The 16,453-nt window shown below is 42.4% G+C and overlaps 1 long non-coding RNA gene across 1 annotated transcript; it reads right to left on the bottom strand.

The window, feature by feature from the left end:
- Positions 1-388: 388 nt before the first annotated feature.
- On the bottom strand, positions 389-10,666 carry LOC126951989 (uncharacterized). The gene is made up of 3 exons (XR_007724758.1): positions 10,577-10,666; positions 875-976; positions 389-535 (listed from the first exon to the last, which is right to left on the bottom strand). It is a non-coding gene; the product is annotated as an uncharacterized LOC126951989 (long non-coding RNA).
- Between the last annotated feature and the right edge of the window lie 5,787 nt (positions 10,667-16,453).

Here is a 16,453-nt window from a genome sequence, read left to right as displayed (position 1 = left end):
GAAGTCACCTTCACCCTTCTCACCGGGGAGAATTTCAAGATTGACTGCACTAATGAGGGAGTCTGGAATTGAGACATTATGTGTAAATCCATCACTGTGATTAAACTTAGCACGCACACTGTGTGTGCTTGGTAGTTTCAAAGAGCCTGGCTATTAAATGGCTTCATATTTTTATACCTTTTGGCACCCTCATAAAAGGACTTAAGGAAACAGAATTTTTCCTCCACAGCTACAGACAGACTAAGACAAATCTATGCTAAGAAGCTATAAAATAATTTGAAATTTCTCAGGTTCATTGATAAATCAAGTCAGTAGCTCTGCAAAGTACTGTTAAATGTATAAAAACATATATATTAATAAAGTTATACATGTATGTAAAGACAGATATATGGGGCAACACCTATTAAATTGCAAATAAAGTAAAACCTCATTAATTCAGACTCACCTTAAATCGGAATTTCTGATCTACTGAAAGTCTGGCTAAGCAGAAGTTTTCCGTTACCATATCAACAGACAAAAGACTTGCTGAACAAATCTGTAGTGTAAATAAAGTTTATAGGGAGCATATGTAGACTGTTTAAGAGAATACACTGTTGTTAGCATCCTCAAGTACTTGAGGAACACCCATTTACACAAAGATAATTGAGAGTATAATTACAAAACATTCTTAAGTATTAACCAAAGTAGGCACTCTAAGAACCTCTAAAAGAAATCTTTAATTATTGCAGGTCCACTTCTTTTATATACTTGAAAGAGGTAAATTATATTATGCTATAACACATTAATGTACTAGATTTTTTGTTTTTGCTTTTCAAGTACTTTAGCAAAACTTGGTATTGGCATATTTATATGATGCCTATGGATGCATACTTACATTTATGGCAGCATGGGATGACAGAAAGAGCATTGAACTTATCAGCTCTGCCACTATCTTGCAAGGTGAGCTTGAGTGTCAACTTGAGCCTAAGTTTCCTCACTGTAAAATCAAGAGAAGTGCTTTGGTAACCATCCTACATCTCAGACTTGATGCAAGGATCAAATCAGATGATGTTATTTAAACTAATGAAAGTACTTCATAAAGTGAAAGGCAAATATGTTCTAATTATTTTCTCTGCATAATGGATACTTATCTTTGATTTAGAAGGAAATGAAGATGACACATACCATATTGAAATAACCAGATATATATTTTATGTTCATTATTACCCAAAAAGTGTACTGTGTCCTACTTGGGGTAAAACTGAAATTGAAGCAATCTACAAACATCTATTCATTCTATTTACCATTTAGAGTGCAGGGGTAGGCACTGAAACCATACGATTTTTTAGTAATTTGTAGAAATCTTCTAGATTTTAAAAATCTTTGTGATTTAATGTGTCAAGTAAGTGGAGTTTAAATGAAAATTTCACAAACATACAAGTTTTAGAAAACACAGAATGGGTCAGTCCTAAGGGCAGATAAAAGAGTATGTCCCAATCAAGACCTCTGTAGCTTGGTTCATCTGCCCTCTTGTAGCCAAGACCTAGCACAGTGGCTAGCAAACAGAAAGCACTTAATAATTATTTGTTCTACTGTGATGTTTCTTGGTGAGCTATTAGCGAACCCTAGATAGATTTGCAAATGCAAGGACAATATAATTGCCCTCAAGGAAAAAATACTGTAAATTTCATAAGGTAAAGGACTAGGTCTGTCTTATTTTCTGATGTAGCCCCAGATTGTAGAACTTGGTGATTGTTCAGTAGAATGTGTTGGGGATTTTTAAAAAGAAGAACTCAATTAGGCCGGGCGCAGTGACTCATGCCTGTAATCTCAGCACTTTGGGAGGCTGAGGCGGGTGGATTACCTGAGGTCAGGAGTTCGAGACCAGCCTGGATAACATGGCAAAACCCCCATCTCTACTGAAAATACAAAAATTAGCTGGGCATGGTGGCACATGCCTGTAATCCCAGCCTCTAGTGGGGCTGAGGCAGGAGGATTGCTTGAACCTGGGAGGTAGAGATTGCAGTGAACCGAGATCGTGCCACTGCACTCCAGCCTGGACAACAGAGTGCGACTCCATCAGAAGAAGGAGAAGGAGAAGGGGGAGAGGAGGAGGAGGAGGAAAAGGAGGAGGAGGAAAAGGGGGAGGAGGAGGAGGAGAAGGAGGAGGAGAAGAAGAAGAAGAGGAGGAGGAGGAAGGAGGAGGAGGAGGAGAAGAAGGAGGAGGAGGAGGAGAAGGAGGAGGAGGAGGAGGAGGAGGAGAAGAACTCAATGAGCAAGCAACTCCTAGAGGTTATGTCTTATGTAAGTTGACTAAGACGTGGTCTTCATACTCAGTTTATCATATGAAGCGACCAGGGAGACAGAATTTTAAAGAACTATGGGACAACAGAGTAAGTGTCCAGTTATGAAATAAAGTGCTCTGGGAACATACGGCACTGTTTTGCTATGCTGGTTGCACATTAGAATCATCTAGGGATTTTTTGAAGCAATATCAGTGTCCCAGATCAAATAAAGCAGAGGATGGGGCTTGGGGCACTAGTATTTATTTTTTAATTAGGTGATTCTAATGTGCAGCCAGCAATAGAATAGTTGATAGAGAAGTTAAAAAGGAGGAATTATAACAGGTAGAGGAGTTAGGAAAGGACATTTTCTCAGGTGAAGTGACACTTATACTAAGCCTCTTTGTCTTTATGATTCACGAAGTCCAGAAAAAATGTCAAATTTTTCCCCTTCCGAATGTTCAACAGACCTTCTCTTCTAAACGGATTATGAAGACGAGTTCCTCTCATGCGCTGCTCTTCCCAACCCTTTGAAGTTCTAAATCCCAAAGACTTAAAGTGATACCCAAGAATCTTAAAAGTCCTAGATCACATCTCACTTTGGAAAAAGATTCAATATCTGGATCAATTCAAGATACTGAATTGATAAAAATTCAATTCAACCTAGAGCAAGGTTAGGAAAAAAAAAAACCGAGAACAAGGACCTTGTGATTCTCAAGTGGATGAATGTTTGATATTTATCTAATTTTCTTCACTTCAAGAGTTCTTCACATGTGGGCAAACCCAAGGGTGTGGATTTAATCAGGGCTAGTAGTATGACTTGAGAAGTCAAAGCATTATCTTTATCTGTCATAAGTTTCAATCATGTTCATACTTAGTTATAATAACTTATACTAACTTTTATTTATAATAGTAGGCGAACAACTTGGTCTCCCATATTGAGAAGGGAAACAACAGGGTTCTTTATCTTATTACCCTGACTTTCCAATACCAACCAAGTTGGAAGAAAAATTTTTCCCTCTTCTTGCAAGTAATGCCAAAAATTGTGTACCAAAAGAGTATCCATTATAAAGGATCTGTTTTTAAAAATAACATACTCAGGAACAAACAGACAATCTACAGAATGGGAGAAAATATTCACAAATATATATCCAACAATGGTCCAATATTCAGAATCGATGAGGAACTTAAACAATTTAATAAGCAAAAAGCAAATAACCCCATTAAAAAGTGAACAAAGGACATGAACAGACACTTCTCAAAGAAGACATACAAGCAGCCAATGAACATATTTAAAAAATGCTCAAAACCACTAATCATCAGGGACATGCAAATCAAAACCAAAATGAGATATCATCTCATACCAGTCAGAATGGCTGTTATGAAAAAGTCAAAAAATAACAGATGTTGGTGAGGCTATGGAGAAAAGAAAACACTTATACGCTGTTGGTGAGAATTTAAATTAGTTCAACCTCTGTGGAAAGCAGTTTGGAGATTTCTCAAAGAACTACCTCTTTTACCAAGGACCCACCAACATGGGCCACGTTTTCACCAAAACCGTGAAGAAGGCTGCCTGCATCATCACACAAAAAGTACTACATGCGCCTGAGCAACGACTTCCAATCGAACAAGTGCATGTGCAAGGAGATCACCATTATCCCCAGCAAGAAGCTCCACAACAAGATAGTAGGCTATGTCACCTATCAGATGAAGCAGATTCAGAGAGGCCCAGTAAGAGGTATCTCCATCAAGCTGCAGGAGGAGGTGAGAGAAAGGAAAAACAATTATGTTCCTGAGGTCTCAGCCCTGGATCAGGGGATCATTGAAGTAGATTCTGACACTAAGGAAATGCTGAAGCTTTTGGACTTCGGCAGTCTGTCCAACCTGCAGGTCACTCAGCCTACAGTTGGGATGAATTTCAAAATGCCTTGGGGACCTGTTTAAATCTTTTCTGCAATGCTGTATTATTTTCAATAAATCTGGGACAACAACAAAAAGGAACTAAAAGTAGAACTACTATTTAGCTAAGCAATCTCATTACTGGATATATGTACCCAAAAGAAAAATAAATCATTCTATAAAAAATACACATGTCCCTGAATGTTCACTGAAGCATTAATCACAATAGCAAAGACATGGAATCAACCTAGATGCCCATCAACAGTGAATTGAATAAAGAAAATGTGGTACATATACACGGTGGAATACTATGCTGCCATAAAAAGCAACAAAATCATGTCCTTTGCAGCAACATGAATGCACCTGCAGGCCATTATTCTAACTTAATTAATACCGAAACAGAAAAACAAATATACTTCATATCCTCACAAGTGAGAGCTAAGTATTGGGTATACATTTACATAAAGATGAGAACAATAAACACTGAGGACAATAAGACGGGGGAGGGAGGGAAGGCCAGGCACAGTGGCTCCCGGCTATATGTTACTTTTGATGAGTATAAGGTGGATCACTTCAGGTCAGGAGTTTGAGACCAGCCTAGCCAACATGTGGATGCTGGCCTCTACTAAAAATACAAAAATTAGCCAGGCATGGAGGAGGGCGCCTATAATCTCTGCTACTCGGGAGGCTCAAGCAGTAGAATCCTTTGAACCCAGGAGGCAGAGGTTGCAGCGAGCCGAGATCACATCACTGCACTTCCAGCCTGGGTGACAGAGCAACACTCTGTCATAAATAAATAAATAAATAAATAAATAAATAAATAAATAAAATGGATTGGGGAGGTCAAGGTTGAAATACCACCTACTAGGAACTATGCTTACTACCTGGATGATGGGTTCAGTCATACCCGAAACCTCAGCATCTTGCAATATACCCACGTAACAAACCTGTGCACATAACTCGTAATCTAAAATAAAAGTTGAAATTTTAAAAATAAAAAATGAAAGTAAAAAGTTATAAGTTTAAAAATACTGTACTCCAGTCCAATGGGATCAGAATTTTTTTAAGCTCTCTTCCTTCAAAACTATAGAAAGTTACGTAGAAAATAATTGACACTAATATCTAAAATAGAAACCTAAGCTCTAACATCTATTGTAGAGGAAAGAGCACTTTGAAATCAAAGTTGTATTTGCAGTTCTGTCAAGAGTTACATGCATGATGTTGGACAAGCCATTCTTTAACATCTTATGATGTTAAAAGAACGCTTTCCAAGCCAATGTTGCATCCTATTTTATATTCAACATATTAACAACAGTTTCCAAATGCATCCAAGGCAAGTGTATTAGTCTGTTCTCAAACTGCTAATAAAGACATACCCAAGACTGGGTAATTTATAAAGGAAAGAGGTATAATGAATTCAGTTCAGCATGGCTGGGGAGACCTCATAATCATGGCAATAGGCAAAGGAGAAGCAAAGGCATGTCTTACATGGCACAGGCAGGAGAGCTTGTGCAGGGGGATTCCCATTTATAAAACCATCAGATCTTGTGAGACTTATTCACTACCACCAGAACAGTATGGGGAAAACTGACCCCACGATTCAATTATCTGTACCCGGCCCTGCCCTTGACAAGTGTGGATTATTACAATTCAAGGTGAGCTTTGGGTGGGGACGCAGCCAAACCATATAAGCAAGCAAATGTCCTGAGGTAAAAAATGTTAACATCCCTCTAGTGCTTTCGGCATTGGTTTACAGATGCCAGTATTAAAAATCACTTGAAATTTGGTTTCACCACTACCACCTTTGAACAGGAGCTTTTACATGTCATTCTAAGTATTTAGTGCCCAGGCCATTCTACCTGGCCAAGTTATGAAGGTTATATATATTACTTTTTTTTTTTTTGAGACAGGAGTATTACCACATTGCCCAGGCTGGTCTTGCACTCTTGGGCTCAAGCAACTCTCCTGTCTCAGCCTCCAGAGTAGCTAGGATTACAGGTGTGTGTCACCATGCCCAGCTATATATTACTTTTGATGGGTATAGGTAGCCCATGTAGACTTTGTTGGTAGTCAGAAACTTTTTCCTACACAGCTATTGTTTATCTAAATAAAAGAGCCATAGCTCCTGCACTTTGTTTTTTCTGCCTAAGTAAAGCTGTGTGTGGATAAATGTTACTAGGTAGTAGAAGGAAACATTAAAAAGGTACTGCTATCATTACAGTTTTAAGTTCCATCATACTTATTCAAGGACTATAAAGCAATGGATTAAAAAGATGCATGAGTAGAACAAATGACAGGATAGATCAGTCCTACAGACACCATACTTTCAGGCCTGCCACTAATCGATCCAACAAGTGTATTCAATTCAACTGTACACTTACAGACCTAACCAGAGCCTGAGAACTCATGACCACTGTTGCCGGTGTAGATTCAGAAAAGGTGCTTCTACTGCCTCCATCCATATATATTTCATAAGCCCTTCTTTCGTATTAATGAGACCTTAAATATTACCTATAAGGCCCATAAACTCCTTGCTATATGCCCTGTGTGGCCAGGTGCTTATGGACCCAAAGACTTGTCAAGGAATCAGCTGGATAGAAAAGGAATATAACATGTGTTTGATTGGCATGATGAATTATATTATTAAAACAACCCAGGGTATGGATGATGGCAGGCCCAAAGGAGAATTAAAATCACCCAAATCTTCCCTATAGCTGAGAAGGGCCACAAAGGACCTAACTGATTATAAGGTTAGAAATTACATTTTCAAGTTCCCATCTGGAGGCATGTTTGTTTCTTGCTGTGTAAGTTTGCTCCTGAGTTCTTCAATGGCCTGTTTTGAAAGGGTGCAACTGAAACAAATGTCTCTGTCTTAAAGACTTGAAAAAAAAATCATTGAAAACAATGTAGGGATATAAATGTCTGTGCCCACAGCCAAGATAAAAAATGCAAAGTCTGGGCCACCTTGCCTTTAATTTTCTAACTGCTGTTTTGTAAGGCTGTGTCATGCTTCTCAGTTCAAACACGCTTTGGCTCTTTATTATTCATGGACCTTTTTCTCAGTCAGTGGTGTTGAATAATAAAACAGCCCAGGATCAAATGGGCCAATTCTCCACGCCTGACACCAACTGCTACTGTTCGCTGGGCTCTGCCAAGCGTTGCCTCTGATAATGAGTGGGATTTGGTTAAACAGTAAATTAATGAATAATGAAATATCCAGGTTGATCAGTTAGAGAGCACGCTTGCTTTGCCCTGGGCTAAACGCTTGGGGCAGAAATTACTCTCAAACGGCACTTGCCTGGCTGCTGGTCTGGATAACTATTTTACAGCCTACTGCTTGACAGAATGCTGGGGTGGGGGGAGTCAGTGAGGGAGAGGAAAGGAAGGACAGAGTTATTAACAGCAAAAAAAAAAAAAAAAAACGGAACAGAAGAATAACCTAGTTATCACCTTGTAGGTTTCTAAACTGCATGTGTAAGAACAAAGTCACAAATATGAATGACCTGGAGAAGTTAGAGTTCCAAAATTCCCAACACATGTTTAACATCAAGGAGAAACGATGAGTGATAAGTCTTCTATGTGTGCACATATGTGATTAAATGTAGAATGATTCAACCGCAAACTCATGTTTCTGTGTCGACATTAGAGTGATGACATGCAGGGAAGCTATCCAGTATCCAGTTGACAGGAAAACTCTTCCCTCATTTTAAGGTTTCACACTGTGGTTACTAGACACATCCCCTTCTACAAATTTTAAAACATTAAAAATAGGATGGCTTTTCCAAATGACCTCCATTAGGAAAAAAGTTTCACTGCAATTGTGATTCCAGGAGATACATACAGAGGGATAGAGATATGGAGAGATATTTTGTCACTTTTCAACCTTAACTTCACCCAAAAGTTTTAAGTTGTTATGGAGTTTTCTGCATGCATATGTAATAGGTTTGCTCGTTCAAGATCGCAGGTATATCCTTTCCAAGAGACAAGCTTTGGATCATCAAAAACCCACAACAGAGTGCCATAAGGACAACATGTATTGAGAAAATGTGTTATTTCACTGTTGACATTTGTTTTGGAGATAAATTTCTCTAATTGGTTATCTCTGCAATATCTTATTCTTTCAGATCTTTGACCCTTTCGAATGGGCTTGAGATTAGTGGACTTTGCAGTTTTACACACTAAAGGTTGAAACACTTTTCAAAAAATTGACAAACGTAGTGAGTATTAGTGTTTTGTCAAGGTTTGGGTGTGGTTTGACTTTAGTTTGTTTTTAGGTCAATGAAAGAGGGAAGCGCCTTCACAAAACTGATGAGAGAGTGAGAACGTATTCCGGAACCTAATTTAATAGTCCTCACACCTGAAAGTAAATCCCAAACAAGGTTGAAGAGAGGCAGACTGTCTTCTGTTCCTGGTGTATAGGTGACATATGATAGGATCGTTTTTTAAATGCCCACAGACTAATAAAGATGGGGAAGAAACATATGAATTACCTATATCTTGAGAGTACATAATTAGTACACTCCATTCCTCAGGGCCTGAGAAGCAGCAAGGCTTAGTGGATGTTATTCCACTAGTTTCATCCTGAAAAGCAGTGTCATAGACAAAGATTTAACCTCTGCACACTGGCACCCAACTCCCCCTCCCCAAGAAAAAATAAAATGCTCTAATTGTCTTTATTACTTTCAGACATTGGCTCCAAACACAGATGTTCACTCCTGAGAATTAAAGGAAGGGTAAAAGGTCGCAGGGACCGAGATCAGCTTGATCCTTCTTTAGATTATTTGGCCCCATTGTCTTGAATGGTCTTCATCTTTGAAGAAGAAAAGAATATTTCGATTGAACATAAAAGTGAACACATGATTCGGGGGCTCATTTCACTGGGAGGGCTCATGCCTGTGGCCCCCCTCTTCTGCCTCCAAACATAACAAAAGGAAAAGCATGTGAAACAACCTATTTTTTAAAAGCCTTGCTTTTGCCTCAATCTTGATAGTTCCCCACCTTTAGGAATCCCTGGCCAAAAGAATTCTATACTGAAAGCAAGAAAAGCAAGAGTCTTTAAACCTAAGCAATGAGAAAAACAGCAACAACAAAAATCCCTTCTGCTTAACACATGGGTCTCTCATGGCAAAGAAAATTCACATCGGCAAACACTACTTTGTTGTGGTTGAGTTTTATTTAGTCCTGATATTGGGGAGTTCCCATATTGCAATATTGTGTGTATGAGTGTGGTAAGTAGCCCTAACTACAGTCCCCCAAAAGGGCCTTTCACCTAGTCACTTGGCAAATCAGGTATCGGAGAGGATAACATTTGCCAAAAATTCTTCCCAAGATTGATGCTTTAATCTCAAAAGTTAGTACTGGCATTTTTTTGTATGTTTTTTATTTGTTTGGCGAAGACTAGCTAATGGAGCACTGAGCCTTGATTTGGTTTTATACTTGTTTTCGTTGCATTGCCTAGCACTTTCTCAGTCATTTTGTACAACACCTACCTGACCCTTTTCAAACTTAGAACAAGCAGCTGACTATAAGTAAAATCCAACGCTGTGTAGAAACTAAAGATCGGATTTCCTAAATCCGAGAAACTCGAGTTTCGAGTCGCACTCTCTTTGCCCAAGTAACCACCACCAGCCTTCCGCGCAATCAGGTGCTTCCGAGCTGCAGGGCATCTGATTGAGAGTCCTGACGCTGAATTTCCAGTGTTCAGGGCCTTATGGTTCACATGGCAAGTGCTAGGGCTCAGTGACTGGACTCGATCCTCCACCCTATTCTAGGCAGTAGATCTGTCTGGTTTGGGGAGTTTCCACACTAGAGAAGACTTGCATGACTTGCATGTTCAGTCCCAGTCTCAGAGAAGCTTCCCTTTCCACGTCTCTGTAGCCCAGTAGTCATGTGCCAGCTTTTCTCCAGTCATTTGATAAATGTCTGCACAGCTCGGAACATGCGGCTATTACAGGGAACAAACTGTGACACTCCTGCCCACCCCAAATTCTACGCCTATACGCCGTGGTCATGCCCTCCTCCCAGTTAGGCAAATGGTTGGGTAAGCAAGCGTTGGCTAATGACATCTGACAGCCACATCCTTGAAACGTTTGCTAATATCTCTGCGAACAGGCACGTTCGGGACGTTAACTGGTCGAGTTACAGATGACTGCCAGAGTTGCCCTCCGTGCAGCCTGGGCAAGTCACGCTTTGTTAACTCCATTGGCCATTATGCTGATTTAAAAAAATTTTAAGAGCATTTTTATGCAGAGGACTCTCTCGACAGCAGGTGTGACCCCTATTTGGGCCCTGGACGCCTCTCGCCTGAGTCAGCTACAGAAGGCTGCAGCCCTTCGGAGAGAGGAGGAAAAGCGAAGAGCAGGGTGAGCAGGAACTAATAGGTTTACGAGCAAGTGGGCGAAAAATCACTACCTGACCTTGTTAGCTTGTGACCAGCGTGGAACGTGTTGAACTTGTGTGACAAAACTGCTTCCTCAATCTGGGCACACGCAGCTCACATAAATAAATAAATAAATAAATAAATAAACAAATAAATAAATAAATAAATAAAGGCTTCCCACGCTGCAGCCCCTTCATACCCCAGTGCCCTGATCCCGAGGGCGTGCCACAAACTCTAGCAGGCGAGCTGCGAGCCCTGGCCAGTCCCGGCGGCTGGGGTTACGCCCGAAGGCGCCACGGCGCGTGCGCCTGCGTGGGCATCTGCGCGTGCGCGCTTGTTGACACCCTGCTTGGCAACCCGGAGAGCGTGCCTAGACGCGGGCCCCGGGCGCCGTGTGCGTCGGCTCGACGCAGGCTGGCGCGGCGCACGCGCGATTCGTTGGCCCGCGGTCCCTGTGCCCAGAGCGTGTGTTGTTACCCAGTCTCCCAACTGGAGTCGGCGATTGAGCTCTGGAAACCTGAAGGAAAGGCAGTGGGAATGCGCCAACATGTGACCCAGGGGAGGGGCATGGCGAGACCCAAGCCTGAAAAGTAGACCCGGGGAGATGTTTGACCGCATCCTGAGGAAGCCCATGGGGTTATTTATGAGGCCTGATTTAAAGTAGTGGCTGCCAGGAAAGTGAAAAAGAGCTCACCTCAAGCTATGAGAGGAGCTACAGTCGCAAGAATGCTGTTTATGACTATATAAATCACCGTGGAGCGTGTGATGGGAAATATGGAGACTGCGAGTTTAGGATAGAAACAAGGAAACAAAGTCAAGAAGGAAAAATGAGTTTTCGCCCTCTCTTTTCTAGCCACTCCCTCCGACCGCGCGCAGTTGCTCCCTCCCCTAGGAGGCCGCGATCCCCGACGGGGAGGAACGGGAGGAGAGCGCACTCCCCCGTCGTGGGTAGGGTCTGCCCGAGTCTTCCCCAAGTTTACACGAGGATCGTTAGAGAGCCGGGGAATACATGTAAATAAACAACTTGGAAGATTTATGGGAAGGAGTTCAATTTTATAGGACTGTATTTATAGAGCAAGCGCTGGCTCACTTATAAATAGATTAATGGGAAGCTAAAATTAATGGACTTGCGAGCTGCACGTTTAATTTCTGAGGCTTCAACATGACAGACAACCGCCCTCGAAGTCCAAGCGTGGAAAGCAGCTTGCCTCGGGAAGCCGTGAGCGCCCTCAAGAAAGGGACACTTCCCACCGGGCCAACAACTCTCAGTTGGCCCCTAACTTCGGCGCCCGGGGTCCCTGGGGAGGGACCCTACGGAACTGTTATTTGCAAATGAAGAAAAGGAATGTGTCTTCATAAAAAAATAATCGGGTCTTCCTTTCAGCACTATTTTTAATCAAGCCCTTAACCCGCTAACACTGGCCGGCGGGTACGCACCCGTTCTGGGTCACCGTAAGCCGCCTACTGGATCTTGCGGACTCTTGGCAGTCAGGGACCGCAGCAGCCCTCTTCCAGAGTCACCCAGGGTCCCCGCGCTGGGCCGGTCAACGACCTAGAGGTTCTAGCTACTGCTCTTTCCTTACTCCCTCTACAGCCTCCTAACACCATAACAAAGGAGCCGGGGGGGCTGTGACACGCAGCCCAGGGCTGTCCAGCTTCTAACCCCTTTACTTTCCTTATTTGGTTCATCTTGCCTGGTCTTTACTCCAGTTATTTTCAGGCTCCTCAAAATCTTGGGTTTTACTTGCTAAAGGTGATTGTTTCAGACCCTCTCTTTACCAAGTGGTTGGTGGTGGGTAGGAGTAGCCTGGAGCTTACCTGCGGGATAATAGATTGCAGGTCGGTTTATCAAGGGCTCGAGCTAACCTTGGGCGGGAAAAATTGCCATAGGATATGGAAATTACACACCACCTGCTTTATATAATCCCAGTGGTAATCAACCCCCATCCTCTGTAAAGCCAATGAAAAGGACACTCAATGTAACAATTCAACCAGAGACTAAGACATATCTATTTTTTTCTAGATAAATGTATGTCCCTATAAGCACACATCCTTTGGTTTTCTCTGCTTCCTTGTTTCCTTTTATTCCCCCCCCCTTTTTTTTTCTTTTCTTTCATTCCACTATTTATAGTTCTAGCCATGATCTCCCCGCTTTTAATTAATAGGACACAAAGGGGGAAATGTCACATAAAGCAGATTCCATTGTTCTTTCTGCCTTTCCCTATAGGGAAGTCCAACTGAAAAAGATTCACGTTTAAAAACAGAAAATTGGTATGGGAGGAATATTAACTGAAAACAAACTGTATGCTAAGCACTCATATATAAATCTGGGATCATCACGATTTAACGTTTCCAATTCTCCTTGAACTCATATACAGGTTGCTGTTTCTGCTTTTTATAATAAACTATAGGCAATATTGATGAAGTAAAGGATGTTAGGAGGTCCATATTTGTTTTTACAGATAAAGATCTTGAGGCGCAAAAAGGAACAGTGACTCATCCAAACTGTATAACATCGTGAATGATTTTGCTTTCCTGGCCTCAAGGAAGACACCTAAGCCTTGGAATAAAATACAGATTGAGATGATGTTTGATCACTGCAGCCCATTAGGGCCGGGCTGAAGCCTATTAACCCAGGTGTGAAAAGCTCTGGCTTCTCTAGGGAGCCTCTGAGCCTAAGGTAGGAGCCCCCCAACTTCCTAAGACATGTACACTTCTTTTACTTTTCTCAGTTAAGGGAGCTTTTTCCTCCTTTGTTTAGGGAGGGTCTTGCACTGCTAATGAGGTCAGGGTCGGGTTCAGTCTTGAAATGGGGGTTAACTCCTTCATATCCCAAGCTGAGGGGTGCAGGAGCCCACACCCAGCCGTGAAGACTTCTCCTGCACCGTGCACCATCTCCTTAGAACACGATGCCAGAATGCCAACCCATGAACAGTGGGAAGGGAGCATCATCTTTGACAGCGACCCAGAGTCCTCTAGTTACCTGGGAAGTAAGTTTGACTCCTCGATTTGTAAAGGGCAAAATAAACCAAAAGATTCAGTTAACATTAGCTTTTATTGCAAATCTGGTTAGAAATAGGAGAGAAGAATGTAAATTTGGAATTTAAAAAATAAAAAACAGTTCCTAGTGAAAAAAGGGTGTTCATTTTTCTGAGAAGCAAAATTTATTGTATTTCTGTTGTAATGAAAACGCTGTGGGTGCTTCAATGAGAGGAGACAAAAAGAAAAAAGCTTCTTGTTATACTTTTCCTCTGTCTGTAGAATTAAAAACATTGTCCACATTTAAGAAACTGAAGATGAAAACACAACAAAAACACAACAATCTTTTTATTTATGTAAATCAGATTAACACTGGACAATAAACCAATTTCTACCCATTACCATAACAGCTTGTTTATAAAGAACAGAAAAATTCAGATAGGATTCTACCTAGGGTCAAGCGGTTTTTTAACCACCCATTCACAGAGGTATAGATTCACAGATAAATAATCCCAAACTACTTGCTCGCCATATTTACACATTCCCATTAAATTAAGCATAAATAAATATATACAAACTTAACATGAATACCCTCTAGAGCTCTTCTCGTGAAGAGTCAATAGATTGATATTTCTTGATTGTGTGGCAAAAACAATGTTAGAGAATTAGAGACCAACTCAAAAGAGGAGTCGATTTTGGCATTTAAAGAAGGATAGTGTTCATTCCGTAAAAAAAAAAAAAAAAAAAAAAAAAAAAAAAATCGATACTTTTTTTTTTTAAGCCAGTAATTTCACATACATTGTCAAAGGTGGGGAAACGCTGTTTGGGCTCTTGAGGCAACATCAGATGGTTTAAGGTTATTTCCTTTCCACATAATGTATTACAAGTACAGGATATCAGATGTGATGACAAATTCTTTATAAACACTCTTAACTAGTAACGCATTGTAGCAGAGGAACAGTGTGTAGATAAGGTCGGGGTTTCGAGTTTTCCATTCGACCAAAGTTTTCATAGGATATGAAATAATTGCTTGAGAGAAAGTGGCTTCCTTGGCCAAAGAAAACAAAGCAGCCAGGTCTTTGAAAGCCTTTTCGGTTCTTTAAGTGGGGGTGGAGGAAGCTATGGGTGTGGAGGCCAGAAAGAAGGAAAGAAAATGCAAGGTAATTGGGGGTGTAGGAGTGAAGGTGGTGGAGAAAGGGGGGAGAAAGTTACCTTCTCACTCTGGGGGAGAAGTTAAAGATCTTTTTAGATGACGGAATCCTCACCCAAACAGGACATTTCTTGCTCCCCAGAGACCCACAATACGTGCAGGAGGCGGCAGGGTTGGGCAGAGAATGGTCTGGAGATATTTGGAACCTTAAAAAGAACTTGCGAAGTGGAAAGTGTGAAGGCAGCACTGCCACATCCTGACTCCTCCTGTCTTTCGCTATTTTGTTTTGGGACCAAGCGTTTAGGAGTGGGCACTCGACAGGGACCAAATGTCTGAAGAGTGAAGGGGTCAGAGGGAGAGCTGCAACTCACCTGTTTGGTTTGAAAACAAAGTTCAAAGGGGCTTGCCTTAAACGTTTCCCTTGACTTAAAAGGCAAACTCTTGCGTTAATCCTACTGTTTATTGATTTATAGGCCCAAGGAAACCAAATCTTTTAATAACTCAATTATCAGATAAACGTAGCGGGCCTGGCTAAGGAAAGCGAGGGGACGGGGGTCCTACATGAAAGGAGAAGTGAGGGAGGGAGAAGGGGTAGTGGGCTCACTCCACAAAACGGGGTCGGGGGCGCAAAAGGTTCTATCTCGCTGGAGCAAGGAGGAACATACAAATGAGGGCGCCTGGCAATGAAGGTAGCCTGCCTTGCCAAGTAAAACAATTCCCATCCCATCTCCCCGCTTTAGGATTGTGACGGTGGGGTGTTTCCGTACTGGCTGAGGTGGAGGAGGGGAAGCTTCGGATTCCTTGGATATTTCTAGGCCACTCTCCCTCCAGGAGCAGACGCCCGGGGAGGCCGCTGGCAGCGCTGGGAGCCCTCCCCACCTGCAGCCCACCGGGCGCCACCCCATTACCTACTGGTGAATGGGGCTTTCTCGGTCGCCTTAGCCCTTAGGGTGAGACCGAGAGCGGGAAGGGCCCGCGCAGTCGGCAGCCCCTCCAGCGGCTGATTCTATGTCCTCAACACGACTGGGCGCCTGTGGCCCACAGGCTCTCAGGACCTGCACAGTAAGAGCAAGGCGCGTCCATCGCGTCTCTCGCACGTCACACGCGTGGGGCGCGTTGCCCTGCAAGGAAAGGAGACGATCGTTTTCAGTGTGGTCTCTCCTGGCCTTGTGCAATCAGAACACATCTAATGCGATCGGCCAGGCTCTAGGACGAAGGCGCAGGCCTCTGGACTGGGAAAAGAGAGTGACTACACTCTCCATAACATCTGATTCTTGGCCATTGTATTCCTCTCAACAGTTCTAGGGCTGGGCCCTGAAGATCAGAGGTGCCAAGCGAAGCTAGGGGTTGGAGAGGGGCTGCAGTGTGGCCCAAACAGTTGCTTGGGCCCTTTTGGTGACCTGAGACCAGTTTCCTAACTTCCCCTTCCTCTTTTAATAAAAATGGGCAAAGCTCTCAGCAGGTTCCTAAAACCCCAACCCAATCCCCACCCACCCAATCCCCACCCCCACCAAGGCAAACCGGGAGGGGAGCAAAACTGAGAGTCCTGGAGAATTGAGTGGGTCCTAACTATAAATCCTGCAGAACAACATCTATATCGTTATCTTCAAGGAGTATTGCAAAGATCCTGTCTACTTTGTTAAATAGGTGAGTGTATCTACACTGTATTTAGAGACGTCTCTCATTCACCCCTATTACGGGATAATTTCTCACTGCTTTTGGGGAGGTGCAGACAATGGATTCCAGATCTTATTTCATGATAATGCTAAGATGGAGCCCAAGAAA

The sequence above is a fragment of the Macaca thibetana genome, chromosome 4, assembly GCF_024542745.1.
Source record: "Macaca thibetana thibetana isolate TM-01 chromosome 4, ASM2454274v1, whole genome shotgun sequence".
Classification (NCBI taxonomy): Eukaryota; Metazoa; Chordata; class Mammalia; order Primates; family Cercopithecidae; genus Macaca; species Macaca thibetana.
This window is presented reverse-complemented; position numbering and strand designations above follow the sequence as displayed.